This window comes from Lichenostomus cassidix, chromosome 1Aa, assembly GCF_008360975.1.
Source record: "Lichenostomus cassidix isolate B80296 chromosome 1Aa, HeHo_3.0, whole genome shotgun sequence".
NCBI lineage: Eukaryota > Metazoa > Chordata > Aves > Passeriformes > Meliphagidae > Lichenostomus > Lichenostomus cassidix.
In genome coordinates this window covers 1,546,961-1,567,613 of record NC_139480.1, presented here as the reverse complement: position 1 = coordinate 1,567,613, position 20,653 = coordinate 1,546,961, and the positions used below count along the sequence as shown (strand labels likewise).

General features: G+C 35.0%; 1 long non-coding RNA gene across 1 annotated transcript; it reads left to right on the top strand.

The window, feature by feature from the left end:
• The first annotated feature begins 5,868 nt into the window (after positions 1-5,868).
• On the top strand, positions 5,869-17,895 carry LOC146443054 (uncharacterized). The gene is made up of 3 exons (XR_014855918.1): positions 5,869-5,942; positions 7,471-7,506; positions 17,814-17,895. It is a non-coding gene; the product is annotated as an uncharacterized LOC146443054 (long non-coding RNA).
• The last annotated feature ends 2,758 nt before the right edge of the window (positions 17,896-20,653 follow it).

Below are 20,653 nucleotides of genomic sequence, written 5' to 3'. Positions count from 1 at the left end.
TAAAAAATCGGGATAATGAAATGATGATTAAAAAATGGGGATAATGAAATGATGATAAAAAAATCGGGATAATGAAATGAAATTATAAAAAAATGGGGATGATGAAATGATAAAAAAATGGGGATAATAATGAAATTATAAAAAAATGGGGATAAGGGAGAGGTGGGAATTGGATTGGGTTTGTTGCACCTGATTGCAGCTTAATTTTCCTCCTCATTCTCCCTGGATCCATATGGAAATAAATCCCCAAATCCTGGGATTTGGATGAAATTTCAGGGTTTTTATTCTCCTTTTTATTCCCCAAAAATTTCTGAGCATCATCCTGCAGGAATGTGTGTTGAACCAGAATTTGGGTTGGATAAAGCGCAAAAAAATTGGGATTTTTTGGGAATCTCGATGGTGAAATTGGTAATTTGAAAAATCCCAGTGAGGCAAAATCACCCAAATCAGGAATATTTTTCCCCAAAAGGATGTGGAATGGATGAAAAGAATCTTTTCCTCCTCATTCTCCCTGGATCAATATGGAAATAAATCCCCAAATCCCAGAGTTTGGATTAAATTTCAGGATTTTTATTCTCCTTTTTATTCCCCAAAAAATTCCTGAGCATCATCCTGCAGGAATGTGAGTTGAACCAGAATTTGGGTTGGATAAAGTGACAAAAAAATTCGGATTTTTTGGGAATCTCGATGGGAAAATCGGTGATTTGGAAAATCCCAGCGAGGCAAAATCACCCAAATCAGGAATATTTTTCCCCAAAAAGGATCTGAGATGGATGAAGGGAATCTTTTCCAATGGGAATTGGATTGGGTTTTTTCCTCCTGATTGCAGATTAATTTTCCTTCTCATTCTCCCTGGATCAATATGGAAATAAATCCCCAAATCCTGGGATTTGGATTAAATTTCAGGATTTTTATTCTCCATTTTATTCCCCAAAAATTCCTGAGCATCATCCTGCAGGAATGTGAGTTGAACCAGAACTTGGTTCAATATATTTGGTTCAATCTTTGAATAAAGTGCAAAAAAATTGGGATTTTTTGGGAATCTCGATGGTGAAATTGGTGATTGGGAAAATCCCAGTGAGGCAAAATCACCCAAATCAGGAATATTTTTCCCCAAAAGGATCTGGGATGGATGAAGGGAATCTTTTCCAATGGGAATTGGATTGGGTTTGTTCCACCTGATTGCAGATTAATTTTCCTTCTCATTCTCCCTGGATCCATATGGAAATAAATCCCCAAATCCTGGGATTTGGATGAAATTTCAGGGTTTTTATTCTCCATTTTATTCCCAAAAATTTCTGAGCATCATCCTGCAGGAATGTGAGTTGAACCAGAATTTGGGTTGGATAAAGTGACAAAAAAATTCGGATTTTTTGGGAATCTCGATGGTAAAATTGGTAATTTGAAAAATCCCAGTGAGGCAAAATCACCCAAATCTGGAATATTTTTCCCCAAAATAATCTGGGATGGATGAAGGGAATCTTTTCCTCATTCTCCCTGGATCAATATGGAAATAAATCCCCAAATCCTGGGATTTGGATTAAATTTCAGAGATTTTTATTCTCCATTTTATTCCCCAAAAAATTCCTGAGCATCATCCTGCAGGAATGTGAGTTGAACCAGAATTTGGGTTGGATAAAGTGACAAAAAAATTCGGATTTTTTGGGAATCTCGATGGTGAAATTGGTGATTTAAAAAATTGGTGATTGGGAAAATTGATGATTGGGAAAATCCCAGCGAGGCAAAATCACCCAAATCAGGAATATTTTTCCCCAAAAGGATCTGAGATGGATGAAAAGAATCTTTTCCTTCTCATTCTCCCTGGATCAATATGGAAATAACTCCACAAATCCCAGGGTTTGGATTAAATTTCAGGATTTTTATTCTCCATTTTATTCCCCAAAAAATTCCTGAGCATCATCCTGCAGGAATGTGTGTTGAACCAGAATTTGGGTTGGATAAAGTGACAAAAAAATTGGGATTTTTTGGGAATCTCGATGGTGAAATTGGTGATTTGAAAAATCCCAGTGAGGCAAAATCACCCAAATCTGGAATATTTTTCCCCCAAAAGGATCTGAAATGGATGAAGGGAATCTTTTCCTCATTCTCCCTGGATCAATAGGGAAATAAATCCATAAATCCCAGAGTTTGGATTAAATTTTAGGGTTTTTATTCTCCATTTTATTCCCCAAAAATTCCTGAACATCATCCTGCAGGAATGTGTGTTGAACCAGAATTTGGGTTGGATAAAGTGCAAAAAAATTCTGATTTTTTGGGAATCTCGATGGTAAAATTGGTGATTGGGAAAATCCCAGAGAGGCAAAATCACCCAAATCAGAAATATTTTCCCCAAAAGGATCTGAGATGGATGAAAATAATCTTTTCCAATGGGAATTGGATTGGGTTTGTTCCACCTGATTGCAGCTTAATTTTCCTTCTCATTCTCCCTGGATCGATATGGGAATAACTCCACAAATCCTGGGATTTGGATTGAATTTCAGGGTTTTTATTCTCCATTTTATTCCCCAAAAATTCCTGAGCATCATCCTGCAGGAATGTGAGTTGAACCAGAATTTGGGTTGGATAAAGTGACAAAAAAAATCGGATTTTTTGGGAATCTCGATGGATATATGATTGGGTGATTAACCCCCATAATTAATATTATTAATTACCCATTCCCATAATTAATCCACGATCTCCTGCTGGATTCCTTTCCCTGTTTCTCTTTCCAGGGTGACTCTGTGACTGTTTTTGGTCCCCAAGGCTACAAAGGCGCCAAAGGAGATCCTGTAAGTTGGATTTTCCCAGCTGGATCCTCCCAGGAGGGATGGGAAATTCGGGATCCGTCATAATTCCCAATTTTTCCTTGCAGGGTGAGCAGGGATTGCCGGGATTTGATGGAGAAAAAGGAGAGAAGGGAGAGGATGGACCTGTGGGAGAAAAGGTGGGAATTTCCTGGGGTGTGGGAGGAAGGGATTGAGGGGATGAGATGCAGAATTCCCAGAAAAATTAGGGATGTGTGAGGTGGGAATCTCAGAAAAAATTCCCAGAAAAATTCTGGATGCTCAAGGTGGAAATCTCAAAAAAAAAATCCCAGAAAAATTAGGGATGCTGAAGGTGGGAATTAAAAAAAAAATTCCCAGAAAAATTCTGGATGCCCAAGGTGGGAATATCCCAGAGTGTGTAAGGAAGGGATTGAGGGGGATGAGACACTGAATTCCTAAAAAAATTATGGATACCCAAGGTGGAAATCTCCAAAAAAATTCCCAGAAAACCTATGGATGCCCAAGGTGGGAATATCCCAGAGTGTGTGAGGAATGGATTGAGGGGGATGAGACACTGAATTCCCAAAAAAGTTATGGATGCTCAAGGTGGGAATCTCAGAAAATAATCCCAGAAAAATTAGGGATGCTTAAGGTGGGAATATAAAAAAAAATTCCTAAAAAAATTATGGATGCTCAAGGTGGGAATATCCCAAAATGTGTGAGGAATGGATTGAGGGGGATGAGATGCAGAATTCCTAAAAAAATTATGGATGCCCAAGGTGGAAATCTCGAAAAAAAATCCCAGAAAAATTATGGATGCTTAAGGTGGGAATCTCAGAAAAAATTCCCAGAAAAATTATGGATGCCCAAGGTGGGAATCTCAAAAAAAAAAAATCCCAGAAAAATTAGGGATGCTCAAGGTGGGAATCTCAAAAAAAATTCCCAGAAAAGTTAGGGATTACCAAGGTGGGAATCTCAAAAAAAAATCCCAGAAAAATTATGGATGCTCAAGGTGGGAATCTCAGAAAAAAATCCTAGAAAAATTATGGATGCCCAAGGTGGGAATCTCAAAAAAAATTCCAAGAAAAAAAAATTCTGGATGCTCAAGGTGGGAATCTCAAAAAAATTCCCAGAAAAATTTATGGATGCTCAAGGTAGGAATCTCAGAAAAAAATCCTAGAAAAATGATGGATGCCTAAGGTGGGAATCTTAAAAAAAAAATTTCCCAGAAAAATTCTGGATGCTCAAGGTGGGAATTTAAAAAAAAAAACCCTGAAAAGTTATGGATGCCCAAGGTGGGAATCTCAAAAAAAATTCCCAGAAAAATGATGGATGCTCAAGGTGGGAATCTCAAAAAAAAATCCAAGAAAAAAAAATTCTGGATGCTCAAGGTGGAAATCTCAGAAAAAAATCCCAGAAAAATTAGGGATGCTTAAGGTGGGAATATAAAAAAAAAATTCCCAGGAAAATTATGGATGCCCAAGGTGGGAATCTCAAAAAAAAATTCAAGAAAAAAAAAATTATGGATGCTCAAGGTGGAAATCTCAAAAAAAATTCCCAGAAAAATTCTGGATGCTCAAGGTGGGAATATCCCACAGTGTGTGAGGAATGGATTGAGGGTGATGAGACACAGAATTCCCAGAAAAAATTATGGATGCCCAAGGTGGGAATCTCAAAAAAAATTCCCAGAAAAATGATGGATGCTGAAGGTGGGAATTAAAAAAAAATTCCTAAAAAAATTATGGATGCTCAAGGTGGAAATCTCAGAAAAAAATCCCAGAAAAATTATGGATGCTGAAGGTGGGAATCTCAGAAAAATTCCCAAAAAAATTAGGGATGCTGAAGGTGGGAATATAAAAAAAAATTCCAAAAAAAATTCTGGATGCCCAAGGTGGGAATATCCCAGAGTGTGTAAGGAAGGGATTAAGGGGATGAGACACTGAATTCCCAAAAAAGTTATGGATGCTCAAGGTGGGAATCTCAGAAAAAAATCCCAGAAAAATTAGGGATGCTTAAGGTGGGAATTTAAAAAAAAAAATTCCCAGAAAAATTCTGGATGCCCAAGGTGGGAATATCCCAGAGTGTGTGAGGAATGGATTGAGGGGGATGAGACACAGAATTCCCAAAAAAATTATGGATGCCCAAGGTGGGAATATCCAAAAAAATTCGCAGAAAACTTATGGATGCCCAAGGTGGGAATTTTAAAAAAAAATTCCCAGAAAAAATTAGGGATGCTCAAGGTGGAAATCTCAGAAAAAAATCCCAGAAAAATGATGGATGCTGAAGGTGGAAATCTCAAAAAAAATTCCCTCAAAAATTCTGGATGCCCAAGGTGGGAATCTCAAAAAAAATTCCAAGAAAAAAAAATTATGGATGCCCAAGGTGGGAATCTCAGAAAAAATTCCCAGAAAAATTATGGATGCTCAAGGTGGAAATCTCAAAAAAAAAAATTCCCAGAAAAATTCTGGATGCCCAAGGTGGGAATCTCAGAAAAAAATCCTAGAAAAATGATGGATGCCTAAGGTGGGAATCTTAAAAAAAAAATTTCCCAGAAAAATGATGGATGCCCAAAGTGGGAATCTCAAATTCCCAGAAAAATTCTGGATGCTCAAGGTGGAAACCTCAAAAAAAATTCCCAGAAAATTATGGATACTCAAGGTGGAAATCTCAGAAAAAATTCCAAGAAAAAAAAAAAGATGGATGCTCAAGGTGGGAATCTCCAAAAAAATTCCCAGAAAAAATTATGGATATTGGGGATCATGGAATCATGGAATATTGAGGGATTTTCCCCCAACAATCCCAGCAGGGATTTCTCCATGATTTTTGGCATGGATTCAACTCATCCCAAGGATCCAAACTCCCTTTTTCCCTCTTTCCCTTCCATCCCCACCATTGCCAAGGAATCTTTTCCATATAAAAATTCCCAGAATTTTCCATAAAAATTCCCAGAATTTTCCATAAAAATTCCACCAAATCCATCCCACCACCGGTGATGGAATTCTGACGTGGAAATGGTGATTTTTGTCACCTCCATGGGTTTTTCCATGGAGAATTCCCAGGGAACTGGTGATCAGAATGGATTTAATTGGGATTTTAATATTTTAGGGAATCAAAGGCGAGGTTGGATCCAAGGGAACGATGGGACTTTTCGGGATCAGAGGACCTGTGGGACAGAAGGTGAGCTCCAGACTCCAGGTGGGAAATCCCACTGTGTTCCGGGTTTGCTGCTGGGATGGAATTCCCAAAGTGAATGGGAATTTTCATGGAAAACTCTAAATTTTCCATGAAAATCCCATCATGGTTTTCTCATGGAATTTAATTCCAGAGGTGGAAAATCCCATCATGTTTTTCCATGAAGTGTAATTCCAGAGGTGGAAAATCCCATTGTGGTTTTCTCATGGAATAGAATTCCGGAGGTGGAAAACTCCACAACATTTTTTCTCCTGGAATAGAATTCCAGAGGTGGAAAATCCCATCATGGTGGAAAATCCCATCATGGTTTTCTCATGGAATTTAATTCCAGAGGTGGAAAATCCCATCAGCATTTTTTCTCTTGGAATAGAATTCCAGAGGTGGAAAATCCCATCCCAGTTTTCTCATGGAATATAATTCCCAAAGTGGAAAATCCCATTGTGATTTTCTCCTGGAATATAATTCCAGAGGTAGAAAATCCCATAATGTTTTTTTCATGGAATATAATTCCAGAGGTGGAAAATCCCATCACATTTTTCTCATGGAATAGAATTCCAGAGGTTAAAAATCCCATCAGGGTTTTCTGATGGAATACAATTCCAGAGGTGGAAAAATCGTGGTTTTCTCATGGAATATAATTCCAGGGTTGGAAAATCCCATCATGGTGGAAAATCCCATTGTGGTTTTCTCCTGGAATATAATTCCAGAGGTGGAAAATCCCTTCAGGGTTTTCTTGTGGAATTTAATTCCAGAGGTGGAAAATCCCATCATGTTTTTTTGATGGAATATAATTCCGGATGTGGAAAATCCCATTATGGCTTTCTCATGGAATCTAATTCCAGAGGTGGAAAATCCCATCAGGGTTTTCTCCTGGAACATAATTCCACATTATATTTGGGATCTTTGGGATCTTTGGGGTATTTGGGATCTTTGGTATATTTGGGATCTTCTTTGGGATCTTCTTTGGGATCTTTGGGATATTTGGGGTATTATTTGGGATCTTCTTTGGGATATTTGGGCTATTTGGGATCTTTGGGGTATTTGGGATCTTTGGGTATTTGGGATATTTGGGATCTTTGGGATATTTGGGGTATTTGGGATCTTTGGGATATTTGGGATATTTATTTGGGGTATTTGGGATCTTTGGGATCTTTGGGATCTTTGGGGTATTTGGGATCTTTAGGATATTTGGGATCTTTGGGGTATTTGGGATCTTTGGGATCTTTGGGATCTTCTTTGGGATATTTGGGATCTTTGGGATTTTTGGGATTTTTGGGATCTTTGGGATATTTATTTAGGATCTTTGGGATATTTCTTTGGGATCTTTGGGATATTCATTTGGGATCTTTGGGATATTTGGGATAATTGGGATCTTTATTCGGGATCTTTGGGATATTTATTTGGGATCTCCTCAGAGCTCTCCTCATCCCTGTCCCAGAATTCCTGCAGCATTCCCTGTTCCCAGTGGGATCTCAGCTCTTCCCAAGGTAATTCATTCCCGTTTTCCTTGCAGGGAGAGCCGGGAGAACCGAGCTCGCCGGGCTCTGCTGTGAGTGGGAAAATTACCTTTTTTTCCCTTTTTTTTCCCCCCCTTTTTTCCCCTTTTTTCCCCCACTTTTTTCCCCTTTTCCCCCCCTTTTTTTCTTCCCTTTTTCCCCTTTTTCTTCCCTTTCCCCCTTTTTCCCTTTTTCCCCTTTTCCTTTCCCCTTTTCATTTCCCTTTCCATTTTTCCCCTTTTCCCCTTTTTTTTTTCCCTTTTTTCCCTTTTTCCCCCTTTTTCCCCTTTTTCCCCTTCTTTCCTTTTTTCCCTTTTTCCTTTTTTCCCTTTTTCCTTTTTTCCCTTTTTTCCCCTTTTATTCCTTTTTTCCCCTTTTTCCCCTTTTTCCCCCTTTTTTCCCCTTTTCCCTTTTTCCCCCTTTCCCCTTTTTCCCCCCTTATTTCCCCCTTTTCCCCTTTTATCCCCTCTTTTTCCTTTTTCCTTCCCCTTTTCCCCCCTTTTTCTCCCTTTCCCCCTTTTTTCCCTTTTTTCCCCTTTTCCCTTTTTTCCCTTTTCCCCCTTTTTCCCCTTTTTCCCCCTTTTTTTCCCCTTTTTTCCCCTGATGAGCTGGTGGAGCTGGGCTTTGATCCTTCCCCACATTCCCAAAATTCCAAAATTCAGATCCGAGCTGGGAGATCCATGAGAATCCGAGAATTCATGGAATAATTCATGGAATTCATCCAGCCCTGAGTTATCTCTGCCAGCTTCTCTCCCCACTCGTTCCATTTAGGGAATTCTTTAGGGAATTTATTGAGGGAATTTTATTTTGGGGAATTCTCACTGATCATTCCCATCCTGAGGGAAGATCCTGATGGGAATTCAGATCCCATTGAGATCTCCTAAGTGTTCCCACTTAGGGAACTCTGCCTTAGGGAATTCTGAGGGAATTCTTAGGGAATTCTTAGGGAATTAGGGAATTCTGAGGGAATTCTGAGGGAATTCTGAGGGAATTCTGAGGGAATTCTGAGGGAATTCTTAGGGAATTAGGGAATTCTGAGGGAATTCTGAGGGAATTCTGAGGGAATTCTTAGGGAATTCTTAGGGAATTAGGGAATTCTGAGGGAATTCTTAAGGAATTAGGGAATTCTGAGGGAATTCTTAGGGAATTCTGAGGGAATTCTCAGGGAATTCTCCCTCCCTGAGCGATTCCAGCTCTGTCCAGCATTCCCCAAATCCTTTTTCCCCTTTTCCCGAGGATGAAACTCTCAGCCTGCCTGGATCCAATGCCAAATCCTTAAGGAAAAACCTCATTTTCCCTCATTATTTTCCCTCATTTTCCCTCATTTTCCCTCATTTTCCCTCATTATTTTCCCTCATTTTCCCTCATTTTCCCTCATTTTCCCTCATTTTCCAGCTGATCCCATCCTTTATTCCCCCAAATTGCCCCCAATTGCTGCTCCCACCCAATTCCCTGGCAGTGATCTCAACATCCCTCACCCAATTTTCCCAATTTTCCCAATTATTTCCCCCAGAAATTCCCCGCCGAGCTGACAGCTTTTTTCCTCTCCCTCCCTGCAATTATTCCCGGGAAAATTTCCATGGATCTAAGCGTTCATTGAGGGAATTCTTTAGGGAATTTATTTAGGGAATTTTATTTTGGGGAATTCTCACTGATCATTCCCATCCTGAGGGAAGATCCTGATGGGAATTCAGATCCCATTGAGATCTGCTAAGCGTTCCCACTTAGGGAACTCTGCCTTAGGGAATCCTGAGGGAATTCTGAGGGAATTCTGAGGGAATTAGGGAATTCTGAGGGAATTCTGAGGGAATTCTTAGGGAATTCTGAGGGAATTCTGAGGGAATTCTTAGGGAATTTTTAGGGAATTCTTAGGGAATTCTTAGGGAAGAGTTAGAGAATTCTTAGGGAATTCTTAGGGAATTCTTTCTTAGGGAATTCTGAGGGAATTCTTAGGGAATTCTTAGGGAATTAGGGAATTCTGAGGGAATTCTGAGGGAATTAGGGAATTCTGAGGGAATTCTTAGGGAATTCTTAGGGAATTCTTAGGGAATTTTTTCTTAGGGAATTCTTAGGGAATTCTTAGGGAATTCTTAGGGAATTCTCCCTCCCTGAGTGATTCCAGCTCTGCCCAGCATTCCCCAAATCCTTTTTCCCCTTTTCCCGAGGATGACACTCCCAGCCTGCCTGGATCCAATGCCAAATCCTTAAGGAAAAACCTCATTTTCCCTCATTATTTTCCCTCATTTTCCCTCATTATTTTCCCTCATTTTCCCTCATTATTTTCCCTCATTTTCCCTCATTTTCCAGCTGATCCCATCCTTTATTCCCCCAAATTGCCCCCAATTGCTGCTCCCACCCAATTCCCTGGCAGTGACCTCAACATCCCTCACCCAATTTTCCCAATTTTCCCAATTTTCCCAATTATTTTCCCCAGAAATTCCCCGCCGAGCTGACAGCTTTTTTCCTCTTCCTCCCTGCAATTATTCCCGGGAAAATTTCCATGGATCTAAGCGTTCATTGAGGGAATTCTTTAGGGAATTTATTTAGGGAATTTCATTTTGGGGAATTCTCACTGATCATTCCCATCCTGAGGGAAGATCCTGATGGGAATTCAGATCCCATTGAGATCTCCTAAGCGTTCCCACTTAGGGAACTCTGCCTGAGGGAATTCTGAGGGAATTCTGAGGGAATTCTGAGGGAATTCTGAGGGAATTCTTAGGGAATTCTTAGGGAATTCTGAGGGAATTCTGAGGGAATTCTTAGAGAATTCTGAGGGAATTCTGAGGGAATTCTTAGGGAATTCTTAGAGAATTCTTAGGGAATCCTTAGGGAATTCTGAGGGAATTCTTAGGGAATTCTTAGGGAATTCTTAGGGAATTCTGAGGGAATTCTGAGGGAATTCTGAGGGAATTAGGGAATTCTGAGGGAATTCTTAGGGAATTAGGGAATTCTGAGGGAATTCTGAGGGAATTCTTAGGGAATTCTGAGGGAATTCTTAGGGAATTAGGGAATTCTGAGGGAATTCTGAGGGAATTCTTAGGGAATTAGGGAATTCTGAGGGAATTCTGAGGGAATTCTTAGGGAATTCTTAGGGAATTAGGGAATTCTGAGGGAATTCTTAGGGAATTCTGAGGGAATTCTTAGGGAATTAGGGAATTCTGAGGGAATTCTGAGGGAATTCTTAGGGAATTAGGGAATTCTGAGGGAATTCTGAGGGAATTAGGGAATTCTGAGGGAATTCTGAGGGAATTAGGGAATTCTGAGGGAATTCTTAGGGAATTCTTAGGGAATTCTTAGGGAATTCTCCCTCCCTGAGTGATTCCAGCTCTGTCCAGCATTCCCCAAATCCTTTTTCCCCTTTTCCCGAGGATGACACTCCCAGCCTGCCTGGATCCAATGCCAAATCTTTAAGGAAAAACTTCATTTCCCCTCATTTTCCCTCATTCTTTCCCTCATTTTCCCTCATTATTCTCCCCCATTTTCCCTCATTTTCCCTCATTTTCCCTCATTTTCCAGCTGATCCCATCCTTTATTCCCCCAAATTGCCCCCAATTGCTGCTCCCACCCAATTCCCTGGCAGTGATCTCAACATCCTTCATCCAATTTTCCCAATTTTCCCAATTTTCCCAATTTTCCCAATTATTTCCCCCAGAAATTCCCCCGCCGAGCTGACAGCTTTTTTCCTCTCCCTCCCTGCAATTATTCCCAGGAAAATTTCTATGGATCTACTTGACTTTACAAACTGCTTTAATATTCCAGACAAATCCTCCTCCTCCTCCTTTCTCCTCATTTTTATTTCGCCTCTTTTCTCCCTTTTGTTCCCAAATTGCTGCTCGTTATTCCCATTAAATGGTGGATTTGAATTTCCAGCTTTTCTCCTTTATTCCCTGGGCTTTGTGTGTTGAAATGCAGAAGGGTTTAACCCGTTGTTCGCCCCGAAATTTGGATTTTAATGCTTTTTTTGTCTCTCGTCTCTCGCTCCCTGGGTTGGTTTTCCTCCAAGGATTGGGAATTCCTGGAGTTAGGAGTTCAGCAGAGTGGGAATTTTGTGATTGTGATTAGGAATTTGGATTTGTTGTGGAGTTTGTTGTGGGAATTTCTCGGGGAATTGTTCATATTAGTATGGATTTTTATTGTTATAATTGAAATTCCCCTAGAGAATTCTCCATGTTGTTATTATGGATTTTTTTATTATTATTATTATTATTAATGAAATTCCCCAGGGAATTCTCCATGTTGTTATTATGGATTTTTTTATTATTATTATTATTATTATTATTATTATTATTATTATTATTATTGAAATTCCCCAGGGAATTCTCCATGTTGTTATTATGGATTTTTTTATATTATTATTATTATTATTATTATTATTATTATTATTATTATTATGGATATTCCCCAGGAATTCTCTATATTATTACAATTTATTATTTAATTTATTCTTATTATGGATTTATTATTATTATTATTATTATATTATTATTGAAATTCCACAGAATTCTCCATGTTGTTATTATGGATTTTTTATATTATTATTATTATTATTATTATTATTATTATTATGGAAGTTCCCCAGAGAATTCTCCATATTATTATTACGGATTTATTATAATTATAGATTTTATTCTTATTATGGATTTATCCTGGAAAGGAGGAAGATGAGTTGGACATGGATGGGAAAACAAATTGGAAAATTTGGTGCAGGAGGTGTTTGGGAGAATTAGGAGAAATATTAAAGCTAATTAGGAGATCTTTGATTAATGTCATTTTGGGTTTTAGTTCACATTTAATAATATGTAATAAAATAACATTTTATTTTATTTCATATATATTTTTATATATAAATATATATATAAAAATATATATAAAAATATATATAAAATAAATATAAATATATATTTTTATATATATATTTAATTCTATGTATTTATAAATATATATAATAAAATAACATATAAATATTTATAAATATGTATATAAATATTTATATACATATTTATAAACAAAAATACACTTATTTATATTTATATTTACACTTATATTCCTATTTCTATTTATATTTACATTTCTATTTCTACTTATATTTATATTTATATTTATTTTATAAAAAAAACATTTATATTTATTTTTATATTTATATATTATATTTATATTTATATTTTTCTTATAAATATAAATACATAAATATTTATAAATGTTTGTATTCTATATAAATATTGTCTATTCATAAATACTAACAATATTAATAAACATTCATAAATATTATACATAAATATTTATATTTATATTTATAAATATACTTACATTTCTTATCAATATAAATATATAGACATTTAAATAAATGTTTATATTAGATATATTATATTAATAAATAATAATATTATTGATATTGATATTGATATTGATATTGGTATTGATATTGATATTAATATTGATATTGATATTGATATTAATATTAATATTGATATTTGTATTGATATTAATATTGATATTGATATTGATATTAATATTGATATTGATGTTAATATTGATATTGATATTGATATTAATATTGATATTTGTATTGATGTTAATATTGATATTGATATTGATATTAATATTGATATTTGTACTGATATTAATATTGATATTGATATTGATATTAATATTGATATTTGTATTGATATTAATATTGATATTGATATTGATATTGATATTAATATTGATGTTAATATTGATATTGATATTGATATTAATATTGATATTAATATTGATATTAATATTGATATTGATATTTGTATTGATATTGATATTTATATTGATATTGATATTAATATTTATATTGATATTAATATTGATATTGATATTGATATTGATATTGATATTGATATTTATATTTATATTTATATTGCTATTACTGTTTAATATCAATAAATTAATTCAACTAATTAAATCCCTCTTAATTAGCTACCTTGCTCTAATTTAGCAGTGAACCAGCAGGTTTTTAGCTCATCCCATTTCCCCAAAATTCCCCAGAACTCTCCGGATTTTTGGGATTCTCCCTTCACCCTGCTGGTTCATTACCTCCAGCAAACAGAAATATTCCCATTTTTCTGCAGTTTGATGGTTTATTTCCCTCCCCAGGTGGAACTGGGTATGGATTGTGAGCAATAAAGGGATATTTGTGTCTGAAATGGGATTTTCTCTGCTCCAGGCAGCCCACAGAGCACACAGATCCATGGGGTTTTTGGTTTATAGTTATCTGTGTTTTATTTGTGTTAATGTGTTTGTTTTTAGAAATGTTTGTGTTTATTTAATAGTTAATATATTAATATATAGATTATATATATATTATATTAATGTATATTATATATATAAATATATATATAAATATATATATTTTTATAAATATTTATATATATAATTATATATATATATATATTTATATATATTTAATATATTTATATATATTAATATATATATTATATATATTTATATATATATTCTATATATTTATATATATATTTATATATATTTTTATATATATATTCATATATATTTATATATATAATTTATATATATTTATATACATTTTATATATTTACATATATATTTATATATATTTATATATATTAATATATTTATATATATATTTATATATATATTCATACATATTATATATATAAATATATATATATATATATATATTATATACATATCTAAATTATATATAATATATAATATATATATTATATATAATATATAATATATTATATATTATTTCTATTAATTATTATATTATATATATTAATATATTAATATATATTATATATTATATCATACATAATATATAATCTATATTAATTATATATAGTATATTAATAATATATCATATATATTAATCTATTTATTTAATATTTAACATATATATTTATATTTATATTTATATTTATATTTATATTTATAAAAATTTAATTTACATTTATATTTATATTTTTATTTATACTTATATTTATAAATATTTATATTTATATTTATTTCTATTTTATTCTATTATACATTTATATCTATATTTTATTTCTATTCAACCCATTTAATACTTTTATTTCCTTCCAACAACAGCAGAAACCAAATTCCCAGCAGAAAATTCCACTTTTTCAGCTCCTGATTTCCCCAATAAACCAATTTATTCTCACCTGGGATGATAAATCCAGTGGGGAATAAATCAAATTTCTCCTCCACATCCAGCTTCTGGAAAATGCCATCAAAATTGGATGAGGAGCACCGGGAAAAAAAATAATTTAAATTAAAAATTAAAAATAAATGAGGCTTTTTAGCAGCTTTCATTTCCTACCAGAACAGCTGGAAACTCCGTGAAAAAAATTCCCAGAGCTGGATGTGGCTCTGGAAGCAAAAATATCCCAAAATGGGATAAAAAATGGGATAAAAAATAGGATAAAAAATGGGATAAAAAAAAAAAAAAAAAAAAAAAAAAAAAAAAAAAAAAAAAAAAAAAAAAAAAAAAAAAAAAAAAAAAAAAAAAATGGGATAAAAAAATTAGATAAAAACACTTTCCTTAAATCCCTGTTCCCATTCCCAAAAGTTCCCAGAGCTGGATGTGGCTCTGGAAGGCAAAAATATCCCAAAATGGGATAAAAAATGGGATTAAAAAAAAAAAAAAAAAAAAAAAAAAAAAAAAAAAAAAAAAAAAAAAAAAAAAAAAAAAAAAAAATAAAAAATGGGAAAAAAATTGGGATAAAAACACATTTCTTAAATCCCTGTTCCCATTCCCAAAAGTTCCCAGTGCTGGATGTGGCTCTGGAAGCAAAAAAATCCCAAAATAGGATAAAAAATGGGATAAAAAATGGGATAAAAAATGGGATAAAAAAATGGGATAAAAAATGGGATAAAACCACATTCCTTAAATCCCTGTTCCCATTCCCAAAAATTCCCAGAGCTGGATGTAGCTCTGGAAGGCAAAAAAATCCCAAAAAAAAAAAAAAAAAAAAAAAAAAAAAAAAAAAAAAATGGGATAAAAAATGGGATAAAACCACATTCCTTAAATCCCTGTTGCCATTCCCAAAAGTTCCCAGTTCTGTATGTGGCTCTGGAAGCTAAAAAAATCCCAAAATGGGATAAAAAATGGGATAAAAAATCCTTAAAAAAATGCCATAAAAAATGGGATTGGAAAAAAAATTGGAAAAAAGGCAAAAAAATACCAAAAATGGGATAAAAAATGGGATAAAAAATGGGATAAAAAATGGGATAAAAATGGGATAAAAACACATTCCTTAAATCCCTGTTCCCATTCCCAAAATTTCCCAGTGCTGGATGTGGCTCTGGAAGCTAAAAAAATCCCAAAATGGGATAAAAAATGGGATAAAAAATGGGATAAAAAATGGGATAAAAAATGGGATAAAAATTGGGATAAAAAATGGGATAAAAATTGGGATAAAAAATGGGATAAAAAATGGGATAAAAAAATGATATAAAAAATGGCTAAAAAAATGGGTAAAAAAATGGGATAAAAAATGGGATAAAAAATGAGATTAAAAAATGGGATAAAAAAATGGGATAAAAAATGGGATAAAAAAATGGGATAAAAAATGGGATAAAACTACATTCCTTAAATCCCTGTTCCCAATCCCAAAAATTCCCAGTGCTGGATGTGGTTCTGGAAGGCAAAGAAATCCTAAAATGGGATAAAAAATGGGATAAAAAAATCCCAAAATGGGATAAAAAAATGGGATTAAAAAATGGGATAAAAAATGGGATAAAAAATGGGATAAAAAATGGGATAAAAAATGGGATAAAAATACTTTCCTTAAATCCCTTTTTCCATTCCCAGAAGTTCCCAGTGCTGGATGTGGTTCTGGAAGCTAAAAAATCCCAAAATGGGATAAAAAATGGGATAAAAATGGGATAAAAAATGGGATAAAAAATGGGATAAAAAATGGGATAAAAATGGGATAAAAAATGGGATAAAAAATGGGGAAAAAAATGGGATAAAAAATGGGATAAAAAATGGGATAAAAAATGGGATAAAAAATGGGATAAAAAATGGGATAAAAACACTTTCCTTAAATTCCTGTTCCCATTCCCAAAATGGGATAAAAAATGTGTTAAAAATTGGGATAAAAACATTTTCCTTAAATCCCTGTTCCCATTCCCAAAAGTTCCCAGAGCTGGATGTGGCTCTGGAAGCTAAAAAAATCCCAAAATGGGATAAAAAATGGGATAAAAAATGGGATTTAAAATGGGATAAAAAATGGGATAAAAAAATGGGATAAAAATTGGGATAAAAAATGGGATAAAAAATGGGATAAAAAATGGGACAAAAAAATGGGATAAAAAATGGGATAAAAAAATGATATAAAAATGGGATAAAAAAATGGGATAAAAAATGGGATAAAAAATGGGATAAAAAATGGGATAAAAAATGGGATAAAAACACTTTCCTTAAATCCCTGTTCCCATTCCCAAAAGTTGCTGGATTGGCAAAAAAATCTGGAAGCTAAAAAAATCCCAAAATGGGATAAAAAATGGGATAAAAAATGGGATAAAAATGGGATTAAAAAATGGGATAAAAAATGGGATAAAAAATGGGATAAAAAATGGGATAAAAAAACGGGATTAAAAATTGGGATTAAAACACTTTCCTTAAATCCCTGATCCCATTCCCAAAAATTCCCAGTGCTGGATGTGGCTCTGGAAGGCAAAAATATCCCAAAATGGGATAAAAAATGGGATAAAAAATGGGATAAAAAATGGGATTAAAAAAATGGGATAAAAAAATGGGATAAAAAATGGGATAAAAAATGGGATAAAAAAATGGGATAAAAACACATTCCTTAAATCCCTGTTGCCATTCCCAAAAGTTCCCAGTGCTGGATGTGGCTCTGGAAGGCAAAAATATCCTAAAATGGGATTAAAAAATGGGATAAAAAATGGGATAAAAAATGGGATTAAAAATGGGATAAAAAAATGGGATAAAAAATGGGATAAAAAATGGGATAAAAAATGGGATAAAAATTGGGATAAAAAATGGGATAAAAAATGGGATAAAAAAATGGGATAAAAAATGGGATAAAAAAATGGGATAAAAAATGGGATAAAAATTGGGATAAAAACACATTCCTTAAATCCCTGATCCCATTCCCAAACCTTCTTGGCCACAATTTTCCCAATTGGAATTCCAAATCAATCCCATTCCGGGTTTAATTTTCCAGGGATTTTCAACCCCACGGAATTGGGGTGAGGAAATGATGCCAAATCCCCGTTTTGGGGTTTGGGATTTCCATCCTGGATTATCCTCATCCGTGATTCTGGGGGAAAAAAAAATGGATTTGGGATGAGTTTTATTCCCGATTTTCCGCAGGGTGCGGCAGGACTGGATGGGAAAAACGGGATGAAGGGAGCCAAAGGGGACAGAGGGCTGCAGGGGCAGGAGGGGAAGCCGGTGAGTGGTTGGAAAAATCATGGATTTTTTGGGAAAATCATGGATTTTTTTGGAAAATCATGGATTTTTTGGGAAAATCATGGATTTTTTGGAAAAATCATGGATTTTTTGGAAAAATCATGGATTTTTTGGGAAAAATCATGGATTGTTTGGGAAAAAATCATGGATTTTTTTGGGAAAATCATGGATTTTTTGGGAAAATAATGGATTTTTTGGGAAAATCATGGATTTTTTGGGAAAATAATGGATTTTTTGGGAAAATCATGGATTGTTTGGAAAAAATCATGGATTTTTTGGGAAAAATCATGGATTGTTTGGGAAAATCATGGATTGTTTGGGAAAAAATCATGGATTTTTTTGGAAAATCATGGATTGTTTGGGAAAAAATCATGGATTTTTTGGGAAAATCATGGATTTTTTGGAAAAAAATCATGGATTTTTTGGGAAAAATCATGATTGTTTGGAAAAAATCATGGATTTTTTGGGAAAATCATGGATTTTTTGGGAAAAATCATGGATTTTTTGGGAAAAATCATGGATTGTTTGGGAAAAAATCATGGATTGTTTGGGAAAAAATCATGGATTTTTTGGGAAAATCATGGATTTTTTGGGAAAATCATGGATTGTTTGGGAAAAAATCATGGATTTTTTGGGAAAATCATGGATTTTTTGGGAAAAAATCATGGATTTTTTGGGAAAATCATGGATTTTTTGGGAAAAAATCATGGATTTTTTGGGAAAAATCATGGATTTTTTGGGAAAAAAATCCCATCCTGGATCTCACATTCCTGCCTGGAATTCCTTTCCCTATTCCAGGAATTCAAGGCTTTCCTCAGGGAATTCCCTAAATCCTGGAGAAGTCACGTCTCGGCCTGATTTTTAGGAATTGGGAAAAATTGGGAAGGAATTGGGAAAAATTGGGAAGGAATTGGGAAAAAATTGGGAAAAAATTGGGAAAAAACTCTTCCTGGATCCCACATTCCTGCCTGGAATTCCTTTCCATTCCCATTCCCTCTTCCAGGAATTCAAGGCTTTCCTCAGGGAATTCCCTAAATCCTGGAGAAGTCACATCTCGGCCTGATTTATAGGAATTGGGAAGACCTTGGGAAAAAATTGGGAAGGAATTGGGAAAAAATTGGGAAAAAATTGGGAAGGAATTGGGAAAAAATTAGGAAGGAATTGGGAAAAAACTCATCCTGGATCCCACATTCCTGCCTGGAATTCCATTCCCTATTCCAGGAATTCAAGGCTTTCCTCAGGGAATTCCCTAAGTCACGTCTTGGCCTGATTTTTAGGAATTGGGAAAAAATTGGGAAGGAATTGGAAAGGAATTGTGGAAAAAAATGGGAAGGAATTGGGAAAGACTTGGGAAGGAATTGGGAAAAAACTCATCCTGGGTCCCACATTCCTGCCTGAAATTCCTTTCCCTTCCCATTCCCTATTCAAGGCTTTCCTTAGGGAATTCCCTAAATCCTGGAGAAGTCACGTCTTGGCCTGATTTATAGGAATTGGGAAAAAATTGGGAAGGAATTGGGAAAAAATTGGGAAAAAACTCATCCTGGATCCCACATTCCTGCCTGGAATTCCTTTCCCTTCCCATTCCCTATTGCAGGAATTCAAGGAATTCAAGGCTTTCCTCAGGGAATTCCCTAAATCCTGGAGAAGTCACATCTTGGCCTGATTTTTAGGAATTGGGAAAAAAAAATTGGGAAGGAATTGGGAAAAATTGGGAAGGAATATGGAAAAAATTGGGAAGGAATTGGGAAAAAAATGGGAAGGAATTGGAAAGGAATTGTGGAAAAAATTGGGGAGGAATTGGGGAAAAATTGGGAAGGAATTGGGAAAAAATTGGGAAGGAATTGGGAAAAATTGGGAAGGAATTGGAAAAAAATTGGGAAGGAATTGGGAAAAATTGGGAAGGAATTGGGAAAAAATTGGGAAGGAATTGGGAAAAAATTGGGAAGGAATTGGAAAGGAATTGTGGAAAAAATTGGGGAGGAATTGGGAAAAACTCATCCTGGATCCCACATTCCTGCCTGGAATTCCATTCCCTATTCCAGGAATTCAAGACTTTCCTCGGGGAATTCCCTAAATCCTGGAGAAGTCACATCTCGGCCTGATTTTTAGGAATTGTCATCCTCCAGTTCCCAGCTTGTCCTTATCCCAAAATTTCTTGGTCGTCCCGCGTTTTCCAGCCTGAGTTTTCCTTCGTTTCCAACCAAAACCCCAAAATTCCAGTTCCTTCCCATTCCTGAAGTTCCTTCCTTCCAGCTCTGCCTGATGGAGGGAGGAGGGAATGAAGGAATTTTTCCCTAAATCCCTCATGGATCTCATTTTTCTGGGATCAGCAGGATGACAGGGAGTTTCCCAAAAAAATTTCCTGGGATTTTGGCTCGTTGTTCCCCAAAAATCCAATTCCTTTGTCCTTTTTTTTTCCGCCCAGGGAGGGAAAGGTGACCCTGGGACAGCCGGTGACACCGGGCAGAAAGGGACAAAGGTAGGACATGGATAAAATCCTGGGAATTCCATCCTTGGAGATTCCCAAAATCCCTGGGAAATCCATCCTTGGAGATTCCCAAAATCCCTGGGAAATCCATCCTTGGAGATTCCCAAAATCCCTGGGAAATCCATCCTTGGAGATTCCCAAAATCCCTGGGAAATCCGTCCTTGGAGATTCCCAAAATCCCTGGGAAATCCATCCTTGGAGATTCCCAAAATCCCTGGGAAATCCATCCTTGGAGATTCCCAAAATCCCTGGG